Source organism: Macaca mulatta, chromosome 5 (assembly GCF_049350105.2).
Source record: "Macaca mulatta isolate MMU2019108-1 chromosome 5, T2T-MMU8v2.0, whole genome shotgun sequence".
In the NCBI taxonomy this organism is placed as follows: Eukaryota; Metazoa; Chordata; class Mammalia; order Primates; family Cercopithecidae; genus Macaca; species Macaca mulatta.
The window spans coordinates 38,629,955-38,642,212 of record NC_133410.1 but is presented as its reverse complement, the minus strand read 5'-3'; the positions used below and the strand labels follow the sequence as shown (position 1 = coordinate 38,642,212).

At 43.9% G+C, this 12,258-nt stretch overlaps 1 protein-coding gene across 1 annotated transcript in view; it reads right to left on the bottom strand.

The window, feature by feature from the left end:
- Positions 1-12,258, bottom strand: part of KLB (klotho beta) — a 45,501-nt gene that overhangs the window by 18,580 nt on the left and 14,663 nt on the right. The window lies entirely within an intron of this gene.

The following is a 12,258-nucleotide window of genomic DNA, read 5'->3' as shown; positions in this document are numbered from 1 at the left end:
CCTTCTGAAATCTCTTAGTATCCTCAGTTGTAGAATGAGGTTAATAAAAACAATATCCACCAGGTGCGGTGGCTCATGCCTGTAATCCCAGCATTTTGGAAGGCTGAGGCAGGCGGATCACCTGAGGTCAGGAGTTCGAGACCAGCCTGGCCAACGTGGTGAAACCCCGTGTGTACTAAAAACACGAAACTTAATTGGGCCTGGTGGCAAGCACCTGTAATCCCAGCTACTTGGGAGGCTGAGGCAGGAGAATTACTTGAACCCAGGAGGTGGAGGTTGCAGTGAGCAGAGATCCAGCCTGGGCGACAAGAACAAAACTCTGTCTCAAGAAAAAAAAAAAAATCCTCTATAAGGTTGTTGTCAGATTTAGAGCTAATATATGCATGAAATAGGTAGCATAGAATAGAGCACGCAGGAGGTGCTGCCAAAAGGTGGAAGTTGTTATTGGTCCTCCGGAGTTTGCATTTCCAGTTGAGCTCTCTTACAATACAGCTTCGTGATGGGTTTCTGGTCCATTTAATATGACACATACTTCCTGAGCACTTACTTCCATGCCTGGCTTGCCCTGAGCTGAGAGACTGAGATAGATGGCACAGGAACTTACCCTCAGAAAGTTTCTTATCAGGAAAATAAGGATGAAACATGTGAAAGAGAAACATAAAACGGCATAAAATATGGCATTAAATAAAATAAATTTAAAAAAAGAAGCCAGAAGCCATGGCTCAGTTAACTGTCACAGCCACAGCTGAAGGAGCAAACATTAAAGACTCCATGCCAGTTAAATGCCAAGGCCACTTCTGTGTCCCAGTTAGCTGTGGAATTGTCCTTCATCTGTGTCACAGCCACTCTCTTCCCCTCAGCATTTGACTTGCTTGTCTCTTGACATCTCTTCCCTGGTCTCTCAATTTCTCCACTATTCAAGTGTTTTTTTTTTTTTTTTTTTTCTTTGAGACAGAGTCTTGCTCTGTCACCCAGGCTAGAGTGCAGTGGCACCATCTCAGCTCACTCAGCCTCCACCTCTCGGGTTCAAGTGATCCTCCCACCTCAGCCTCCCGAGTAGCTGAGACTGCAGGTGAGCACCACCAAGCCCGGTTAATTTTTGTATTTTTAGTAGAGATGGGGCTCCACCATGTTGGCCAGGCTGGTCTCAAACTCCTGACCTCAGGTGATCCACTCGCCTCAACCTCCCAAAGTGTTGGGATTACAGGCGTGAGCCACTGTGCCCGGCCTCCACTATTTGCGAGTTTCTAAAACGGATGCACAAACTCGTTATCTTTAGCACACAGAGCCTGCTTTCAGTTTTGTTCCTTAGCTTTTCTTTTGCTCACTGGAGATATTTTATATCAGGATAAACTGTCTGAAACTGCCTTTTATGTAGGTCAAAGACAACCAAATATGAACAATGGATTCAAACCAGATTGATCCTATGGACCCTGAAAATATTCCATAAACCCTGTTAGATGGGGAAAGTAGCATTGAGGTAAGGGGTGAGGATTCTGAAACGTGCCATCCTGCTTTAGGCAAGAAAACACAATTTAAATAAATTCCTGGAAGATTTTCCGGAGAAATAAATGCCTTGAGGTATACCTCTGTCCACTTGTCCTTACTCAATTTTCATTGGAAGATTCTGGCACCATTTAGCACCCAGATATTCCCAAGGATCCTTAAGAATGCTTTCCTCAGGCCGGGCGTGGTGGCTCACGCCTGTAATCCCAGCACTTTTGGAGGATGAGTCGGGCAGATCACCTGAGGTGGGGAGTTCCAGACCAGCCTGACCAACATGGAGAAACTTCGTCTCTACTAAAAATACAAAATTAGCTGGTCATAGTGGCGCATGCCTGTAATCCCAGCTACTTGGGAGGCTGAGGCGGGAGAATCGCTTGAACCCGGGAGGCAGAGGTTGCAGTGATGCAGTGAGCTGAGATCGTGCCATTGCACTCCAGCCTGGGCAACAAGCGTGAAACTCCATTACAAACAAACAAACAAACAAAACAAAAGAACGCTTTCCTCTTGGAAAGCTCACACCTGTAATCCCAACATTTTGGGAGGCCAAGGTGAGAGGATCGCTTGAGCTCAGGAATTCAAGATCAGCCTGGGCAACATGATGAAACCCCATATCTACAAAAAAAAGAAAAGCCAGGCATGGTGATGCACACCTGTAGTACCAGCTACTCAGGAGGCTGAGGTTGGAGGATCATTTAAGCCAGGGAGGTAGAGGTTGTGATGCGCCGAGATGGCACCACTGCACTCCAGCCTGGGGGACAGGTCGACACCCTAACTCAAGGAAAAAAAAAAAGCTTTCCAGTTGGGCACAGTGGCTCACGCCTGTAATCCCAGCTCTTTGGGAGGCTGAGGTGGGCAGATCACTCGAGGTCAGGAGTTTGAGACCAGCCTGGCTAACATGGTGAAACCCCTTCTCTACTAAAAACAATACAAAAATTAGCTGGGCTTGATGGCATGCGCCTATGGTCCCAGCCACTCAGGAGGCTGAGACAGGAGAATCACTTGAACCAGGGAGGCGGAGGTTGCAGTGAGCCTCGATTGAGTCACTGCACTCCAGCCTGGGTGACAGAGTGAGACTCTGTCTCCAAAAAAAAAAAAAAAAAATTTCCTCTCAGAGAAGTGTTCAGAATGTAGCCTCCTTCCTTGTCTCCAACCTGAGATTGCAACTTCTGGAAGAATCACAGAGGAGCCTGGGACAGGCACTACCTTAAATGGTTTCAGCTATTCTTTCTGGATTTTTCTGGGGCTAGAATCACGACAGACATTCTTGAAAACCACTTTTTTTTTTTTTTTTTCCTGATTAGAAACAAAAGCAGTCAGGCATTACTAGGATTCAAAGGAGGGCATTCTTTGCTTTTTTCTAACAAGTCACTTAATCCCTTGGTAGGCTTAGGGCTATCATCCATGGAAGACCCAGTGATCAGTACCTCCCTTCAGGCCTATCGTGCACCTCTCCATGCAAACTGGAAAGCACTGAGCCCGTGTAGCCCAGATTCTGAGCCTTAAACTTGTTGCTTTACAAATCTAGTGTCTTGCCTTTGCAGACACTAAATTTCAGTGATTATATGAAAGATGACCTAAGTTGCGATAAAAATCTTGGTTACATCAGCCTTTGAATGAGAAACAGTAGCGCTCAGAAGACATAGCTCTGCAGTAGCTTTCCATGCAGGTTTTCCGGATATACATACGGATGTGTTGTCAAGGTGACCTTCACGGTCCACAGTGTCTCTTTCACCTTTGCTGCTATTTACATAGGCTATCAAGGTATCTAGGGTTATCTTTGCTCTGGGCTGAAGACAGCCTCTTCATTCTCATGTAGAGAATGTGGGGGAGGTCCTCTGTGCAGTACTTTTGGTTATAACTTGATCCTATTTGCCAAGTAACAAGGTAAAAAGTTTTGCTCCGAGATTGTGAGTTTGCCATATCCATCTATGTGTGTTCTTTGGTTGGACACTCATAAAGGAGATCTGTTGGGAAAATTAAAATAAGGTTAGTAGGGGAGTGCAACCTGGGACCTGCAACCTTGCACAACAGCCATTCTACAATTTTCCAAGGTCACCCTCTAATTTGTACAAAGCCATCTACCTTTGTAATGATTGATTTAAGGGAGCTTCAACCTTTGTTCTTTAGATTCAGTAGCTTAAAGGGAAAGTCAGCTTCTTTTCCTTTTGGAGCCAGCTATCAGGGCCTAATGTCATTGAGAGACGACCAGGACCTAATATCTCATTCTGTTCCCTCCTCCAGTCTAATGTGGCAGCATTTTTTTGATGTCCCTGGAAGTCCAGACTCAGATAAATTCTGTGGATGATAGGAAACAAATAAGATAGCAGGCACAACTTCAGAAATAGGTGAAGAAGGGATTGGGAGCCAGAGGAAGACATGACGGGACACTGTTGGAAAGATGGGTTCAAGACAGATGAGCAAGCCAAACACATCACACTGGTGTATTCAAGGAACCCTCAGTCATTCGTCAAAAGTTCCATTTCCAAATCTGTGTATGAGTTTGGTCACATTTTGGCTGAAATATCTTCATGTGTACTGTAAAAGTGTCTGTTGTTAAAGCTATTTAATAGACTATTAAATAACAACGGTTAAAGAAAGTTTATTTAAAAACTCCACAAGCATAACAAAATATGTTTATATTTCTGTGTTCCCACCCAGGTTTTCCAAATATATTTCCCAGCTAAAATCACTTGAAGGCCGGGGGCCGTGGCTCATGCCTGTAATCCCAGCACTTTGGGAGGCGGAGGTGGGCGGGATCACCTGAGATCAGGAGTTTGAGACCAGCCTGGCCAACATGGTGAGACACTGTCTCTATCAAAAATATAAAAATTAGCTGGGCATGGTGGCGGGTGCCTGTAGTCACAGCTACTTGGGAGGCTGAGGCAGGAGAATGGCTTGAACCTCGGGAGGCGGAGGTTGCAGTGAGCCAAGATCGTGCCACTGTACTTTAGCCTGGGCAACAAGAGCAAAACTCCATCTTGAAATAATTAAACAAATAAATAAATAAATAAAAATTTAAAAAATAAAATCACTTTAAACATTTTTGCATGTTGGTTTTGGTTTTCAGAATATCTTAGTATAACAACAATTTACTTAGTCATCTCTCTCTTTTGATAAACATTTATTTTTCTTTGTTCTTTTGTTCTTTCTCTTTTCCTGTCATAAATGTTTCAATAGCTAACTTTGGGCATATAACTTTCAATTTATTTGAATCATTGCCTTTCATTAATGCCAGGAATGGACTACCTATTTCTTTTCTTTCTTTCTTTCTTTTTTTTTTTTTGAGATGGAGTTTCACTGGGATTACAGGCACCCACCACCACACCTAGCTAATTTTTTGTATTTTTGGTAGAGACGGGGTTTCACCATGTTGGCCAGGCTGGTCTTGAACTCCTGACCTCAGGTGATCCACCTGCCTTGGCCTCTCAAAGTGCTGGGATTACAGGCGTGAGCTACCGCGCCCGGCCTGGACTACCTATTTCTAAAGTTGTTTTAAATATTCCCAACATTTCCATACATTTTGTCCATTGGTGTGAGTGTTCTGTGACCATCTGATACAAAATATTGATAGCTCTATTGGGGAGTAAATGGCATTCGAGAATGATATAAAGGTGCTACTCCTCTGCCGGGTACTATACGGGAAATAACACTGGTCTTGAAAGCAGGAGACCTGGGCTCTTGTATTAGCTCTGCTGACTCATTAGCTTTATGATCTTGGACAGATCATTTCACTGCCAAAGACCTGTTTTTCTCTTCATTCTACTGAGCTAAAAATAAACACCCTAGAGAATTTTCGTGAAGGTCAAACGAGGTAATAATATCTGTGAAGACCCTGTGAAAATGACACAAACATAAATCTGAAGTACTTTGAAAGAGCAAGCTGAAAATAATTCAGCTTGGTCTAGAAAATCGTGATGGAGACTGTGGACATGAAGGGTGTTCTGCAAAGAGCTCCTAAACCTTTATTTACCAAGGCTCACGGCTGAACATGTTTGCCCTCATTTATTGTTTGCAGCTTACTGAGTTTTACTTGTTGTCCTTTTGGGATTAATTTCAATTTGATTCATTTTTCATCTACTCAGCCCTTCTTTATTTTGGTATCAAGTTGATTTTTTTTTTTTTTTTTTTTTTTTTTTTGAGACAGAGTCTCCCTCTGTCACCCAGGCTGGAGTGCAGTGGCTCGATCTTGGCTCACTGAAGCCTTTGCCTCCTGGGTTAAAGTGATTCTTCTGCCTCAGCCTCCTGAGTAGCTGGGACTACAGGTGTGCACCACCACGCCCGGCTAATTTTTGTATTTTTAGGGTTTCACCATGTTGGCCAGGCTGGTCTTGAACTCCTGACCTCAAGCGATCCGCCTGCCTCGGCCTCCCAAAGTGCTGGGATTACAGGCATGAACCACCGCACCCGGCCTCAAGTTGATTTTTTTGTGTATTTGTTTGTTTTGTAAAGAAATGTCTCACTATGTTGCTCAGGCTGGTATCGAACTCCTGGCCTCAAGTAATCCGCCAGCCTTAGCCCAGCCTACTATCAAGTTTTAATTACCAAATGCTGCTCTTCCAGATTGTTTAACATTCATTCATTCATCTATGCTGCAGTCTACAAATATTTATTGGATGCTGTGGCTCACATCTGTACTCCCAGAACTTTGGGAGGCCGAGGTGGGAGGATCACTTGAGGCCAGGAGTTCAAGACCAGACTGGGCAATATAGTGAGACTCTCTTTCTCTACTAAAAATTAAGAAAATTAGCCAGGCCCGGTGGCATGCCTGTAGTCCCAGCTACTCAGGAGGCTTAGATGGAAGGCTTGCTTGAGCACAGGAGGTTGAGGCTGCAATGAGCTATGATCATGCCACTGCATTCCAGCCCAGGCAACAGAGAAAGACCCTGTCTCTAAAAAAAAAAAGGAAGAAAAAAAAAGAAAAAAAAGAAAAATTATTGGATTATTGGATGCTTAAGGTATGTGACCTTTATTATTTATTGCTAAAAAATTATAAAATTATATGACAATTATTTCTTTAATTATGTGACTATTCTTTTTTAAAAAGCTTTTGGCAATCTTGAAACTCTTTTGGAATCATTATTTCACCTTTGCTTTTCTTAGGAAAGAATTTAAATATTAACAAAAGTTACAGCCTTTCATAAAGAAAGTATTTACCATCCTATTTTTAATGGTCCGAATTCATGGCATTTTTTTTTTTTTTCATTTAGACAGGAGTCTTGCTCTGTCATCCAGCCGGAGTGTAGTGGCGTGATCTCAGCTCAATGCAACCTTCTCCTCCCTGGTTCAAGCCATTCTCCTGCCTCAGCCTCCTGAGTAGCTGGGACTACAAGCGTGTACCACCACACCTGGCTAATTTTTTTTTTTTTTTTTGAGACGGAGTCTCGCTGTGTCACCCAGGCTGGAGCACAGTGACAGAATCTCGGCTCACTGCAAGCTCTGCCTCCCGGGTTCACGCCATTCTCCTGCCTCAGCCTCCCAAGTAGCTGGGACTACAAGCACCCACCACCATGCCTGGCTAATTTTTTGTATTTTTAGTAGAGATGGGGTTTCACCGTGTTAGCCAGGATGGTCTTGATCTCCTGACCTCGTGATCTGCCCACCTCGGCCTCCCAAAGTGCTGGGATTACAGGCAGGAGCCACTGCGCCCAGCCTAATTTTTGTATTCTTAGTAGAGAGGGGGTTTCACCATGTTGGCCAGGCTGGTCTCAAACTCCTGGCCTCAGGTGATCCGCCCACCTCAGCCTCCCAAAGTGCTGACATTACAGGCATGAGCCACTGCGCTTGGCCCAAATTCATGTTTTCTATAGTTGAAATAACTATACATTTTAATGAATTTCTCCCTATTTTTTTTTCAATCATTATGTTTTCAAATTTTCTGGCCGGGTGTGGTGGCTCACGCCTATAATCCTAGCACTTTGGGAGGCCAAGGAGGATGGATTGCTTGAGCCCAGGAGTTTGAGACCAGCCTGAGCAACATGGCAAAAACCGATCTCTACAAAAAATACAAAAATTAGCTAGGCATGGTGACATGTGCCTGTAGTCCCAGCTACTCGAGAGGCTGAGGTGGGAGGATCGCTTGAGTCCAGCAGGTCAAGGCTGCAGTGAGCTGTGTTTGACCTGTGTTCACACCACTGCACTCCAACCCGTGTGACAGAGCAAGGCCTTGTCTTAAAAAAAAAAAAAAATTATTCTAACAAATTATTGATTATTCTCAGTTTGTATTGCTTCAGAATTTTCCTGAAGGAATGTAAAAACTAAACTCTAGCATATTTGTTCCTTTAAAACAAGTGTCTTGTTAAAGAATTCTGATTTTTTTTTTTTTGAGACGGAGTCTCGCTCTGTCGCCCAGGCTGGAGTGCAGTGGCCGGATCTCAGCTCACTGCAAGCTCCGCCTCCCAGGCTTACGCCATTCTCCTGCCTCAGCCTCCCGAGTAGCTGGGACTACAGGCGCCCGCCACGTCACCTGGCTAGTTTTTTGTATTTTTTAGTAGAGACGAGGTTTCACCATGTTAGCCAGGATGGTCTCGATCTCCTGACCTCGTGATCTGCCTGTCTCGGCCTCCCAAAGTGCTGGGATTACAGGCTTGAGCCACCGCGCCCGGCCAAGAATTCTGATTTCAATGATAATATTACTAAATTAGACTAGTGGCTGAACCAGAATCTATACCTGGCAACACAAAAGGAAAAAAGTCTAGAATAAAGTTCATAATTTGATTAAATGAAGCATCTGGTTTCCCCCTATGAGAAATGAGAGGAAATCAGTATTAGTTAATTAGTGCTGTAGTGAAGTTCTCTTTGCCGGAGGAGAGCATTTGCATGCCATCTTTGTAGAGGGTGTAATGATATTTAAGGCTTTCTGTTAGTGATCCTGATAGTAATTTTTTCATGCAAAAGGACCATATCTCATGGTATAACTGAAGCTAAAATGGTCTGGGTTGGTGACTTGAAGCCTTTCCTCAGGATTTAGGAATACGGATAGTCAATATATAAACCACCATGGAGGCTGGGCACGGTGGCTCTCACTTGTAATCCCAGAACTTTGGGAGGCTGAGGAGGGCAGATCACCTGAGGTCAGGAGTTCGAAACCAGCCTGGCCAACATGGTGAAACCCCAGCTCTACTAAAAATACAAAAATTAGCCAGGTGTGGTGGCACATGCCTGTAGTCCCAGCTACTAGGGAGGCTGAAGCAAGAGAATCGCTTGAATCCGGGAGGTGAAGGTTGCAGTGAGACAAGATAGCGTCACTACACTCCAGCCTGGGCAACAGTGTGAAACTCCATCAAAAAAAAAAAAAAAAAGAAAAACAGCAACAAAAAAAACCACCATGGAGATTACAAATTAATAAAAACAAGGGCCATCATGTGTAGAGCCTGCAGCAAAGCCATATTTACTGTGAGCCCAATGAAGCTTTAACTTCAGGACGCCTTGCTTGCTTAGGCCCCCAGAAATGCCCTGGGTGGGTCGGGGAGCCTAGTTGCAATTGGAAGCACTTCTAGGCGAGCAGTTCTGGCAAATTCCCTAAAGAGACTTTAGAAAAAAAAGGACTCTAGGACTACAGTAATTTATTGTGCTAGGCGTGGTACTCACATCTGTAATCCCAGCACTTTGGGAAGCCGAGGCTGGTGGATCACTTGAGCCCAGGAGTTCAAGATTGGCCTGGCCAACATGGCAAAACCTCCTCTCTACAAAAAATACAAAAATTAGCTGGGCATGGTAGTGTGCACCTGTAACCCCAGCTACTCAGGAGGCTGAGGTGGGAGGATCACCTGAGCCCATGGAGGTTGAGGCTGCAATGAGCTGTGATTGTGCCACTGCACTCCAGCTTGGGTGACATAATGAGACCTGTCTCAAAAACAAAAACAAAAAATGACTATAGTAATTTATTGTGATGTTTTTCTCAGTCTAAATAAGGATTCATTTATTTATTTAATATATTTTTGCAGAGACAGGGTCTCACTATGTTGCCCAGGCTGGTCTCAAACTCAAGCAATCCTCCTGCCTTGGCCTCCCAAAGTGCCTGAGCTACTGCACCTGGCCAAATATTTACTTTTGTATTGATTTTTGTCTCCGTTTAATTTTTTTTTTTTTTTTAAAAAGGATCCCTCCCTGCTATTGTAAAAGTCTCAGGCTCATGCAGTGTGGCTCCACACCAGGCCTATTAGCTTCTTGAGGGCAGAGACTGACTATATTTATTGTGCTCACAGTTGTCCACACAGATGCCCAATGGAGGGCCTGGCCTAGAATATTTGTTGAATGAACACCCATTATGGATCAGCTAGTTCGTTGGTTACTTGATGTACCTTGTTGATAATACAGCTTCTGCAAGACAAGTCTTATTTTTCCCATTTTAGAAAAGAAATTGAAGTTTACAGTTGCAGAGCTGGGATTTGAACCCACTTTACTATACCATCCTGCTTTCTGTATGTCCTGCCAGTTCTAAATTTTGAAGCCGTTGGGGAAAGACCATTTGACATATTGTTTTAAAATTACATTTTCTCTCTGCTGTACTTAGTTATTAAAAGAGCTAAATAGTCCTGGAATGAGGGTACCACATTCCACAATTGCATGATGAGAGAAAAATATCTATATACCTTTGGAATTCAGTATCATCTAGAAAGGTCATGGAGGACCTGTCAGCAAATTTGGGGTGTTCAGAAAACGGTTAGTTGTCCAAGTGCCTAGCACAGCACTTCTATGTATAACACTTATGTGTAATTTTCTATTCACCTCTCTCCTAAAACCAGTAACGTTAGCATTGGATTATTTTCCTCACTGATGTCAGAAGCTAAGTAAATCCCTCAGGCACCACCCCTGTGCTGGACTGTCTTCCCTGTGAATGGTGATCCTTACACCATTGTCAATGTTAGACTGAGGCCAGGCACGGTGGCTCACGCCTGTAATCCCAGCACTTTGGAAGGCTGAGATGGGTGGATCACTTGAGGTCAGGAATTCGAGACCAGCCTAGCCAACATGGTGAAACCCTGTCTCTACTAAAAATACAAAAATTAGCTAGACGTTGTGGCACGCGCCTGTAGTCCCAGCTACTCTACTCAGGAGGCTGAGGCAGGAGAATTGCTTGAACCCAGGAGGTGGAGGCTGCAGTGAACCGAGATAACGCCACTGCACTCCAGTGTGGGTGACAGAGCAAGACTCTGTCTCCAAAAAAAAAAGAAAAAAAAAAGTTAGACTGAAAGAGCAGAGATACTTGTCTTCATAGCATTTAGAACAGCATGGCATTCAATCAAGTCATAATTAAATGGTTCTTAGAGATGAGTGATTTTCATAACTGAATATAACAAAACAGTGATGGAAATAAGAGCCACAGAAATTGAATAATATAAATATTAATAAGAGCTAACACATATCTAGTACCAAATGCGCCAGGCACTATTCCAGGTGTTGTGTGTGTACTCTCTCATGTAATCCTCACCGAAATTCTGCGAGGTAGGTACTGTGATCATTTCCACTTAGAGGAAATCAGAGGGTGGAGAGGTTAGGTAACTTGCACAGGATGAATCAGGCCCAGGCTGTATCACCCCACGTGCTCTAATTAGAGGTAGAGTATGGACCTCAGAGGTCATTTTGTTCAATTTAAAAAATTTTTCTATTATAGATGAAGAAGCTGAACCTCCCTCTCACCCACATAAATGACCTGCCCAAGGTGTCAGTTAGTAGTAAAGCTAGAAATAGAACTAAGTCCTTCAGGTTTCTAGTTCACTGTCATTCCAGGATATCATGCAAATTAAATTACGTGCCTTTGAAACACACTGTTACACCATAGACCGGAAGGTGATTGAACAGGCTGTGAAAATGCAAGGGGTATGTAACAGACATGGCACAAAACCAAGGGACAGTAGACTGAGAAACCAGAGAAGAAACACTCAGAGGCAGCCGGGTGCGGTGGCTCACACCTGTAATTCCAACACTTTGGGAAGCTGAGGGGGGTGGATCATTTGAGGTCAGGAATTCGAGACCAGCCTGGCCAACATGGTGAAATCCTGTCTCTACTAAAAATACAAAAATTAGCCAGGCAGTAGTGGCACACACCTGTAATCCCAGCTACTCGGGAGGCTGAGGCAGGAGAATTGCTTGAGCCTGGGAGGCAGACGGTAAGGTGAGCTGATCGTGCCACTGAGCTCCAGTCTGGGTGACAGAGTGAGACCCTGTGTTTTTTTTGATGGAGTCTTGCTCTGTTGCCCAGGCTGGAGTGCAATGGCAGATCTCGGCTCACAGCAACCTCTACCTCCCAGGTTCAAGCAATTCTCCTGCGTCAGTCTCATGAGTAGCTGGCGTTATAAGCATGGGCCACTATGCCCAGCTAATTTTTTTGTATTTTTAGTAGAGACGGGGTTTTGCCATGTTGGCCAGGCTGGTCTCGAACTCCTGACCTCAAGTGGTCTGCCCACCTTGGCCTCCTAAACTGTTGGGATTACAGACATAAACCACCGTGCCCAGTCAGGGTCATGGTTTTGATTATGCCTGCATCCCGCTTCACCACCTGGGGCACCCCTCTGAACTCAGTCAAATGGAGAATTCATCAGCATTACCTTATGTTTCATTCTGTTCATTACACAAAGTTATATACATCAGCAAAAACAGGTTTAGATAAGTCATTTTCATTTGTCTAAGTTTCCTTCAACCCCCGGCTATTATTTTATTCCTTTTGTCACTCTTCATCCATTTACTTTGATTATTTACTTAAATTCAAGTCTACATTTATTTAACAAATACAAGGCCCTGTAACAGACATTT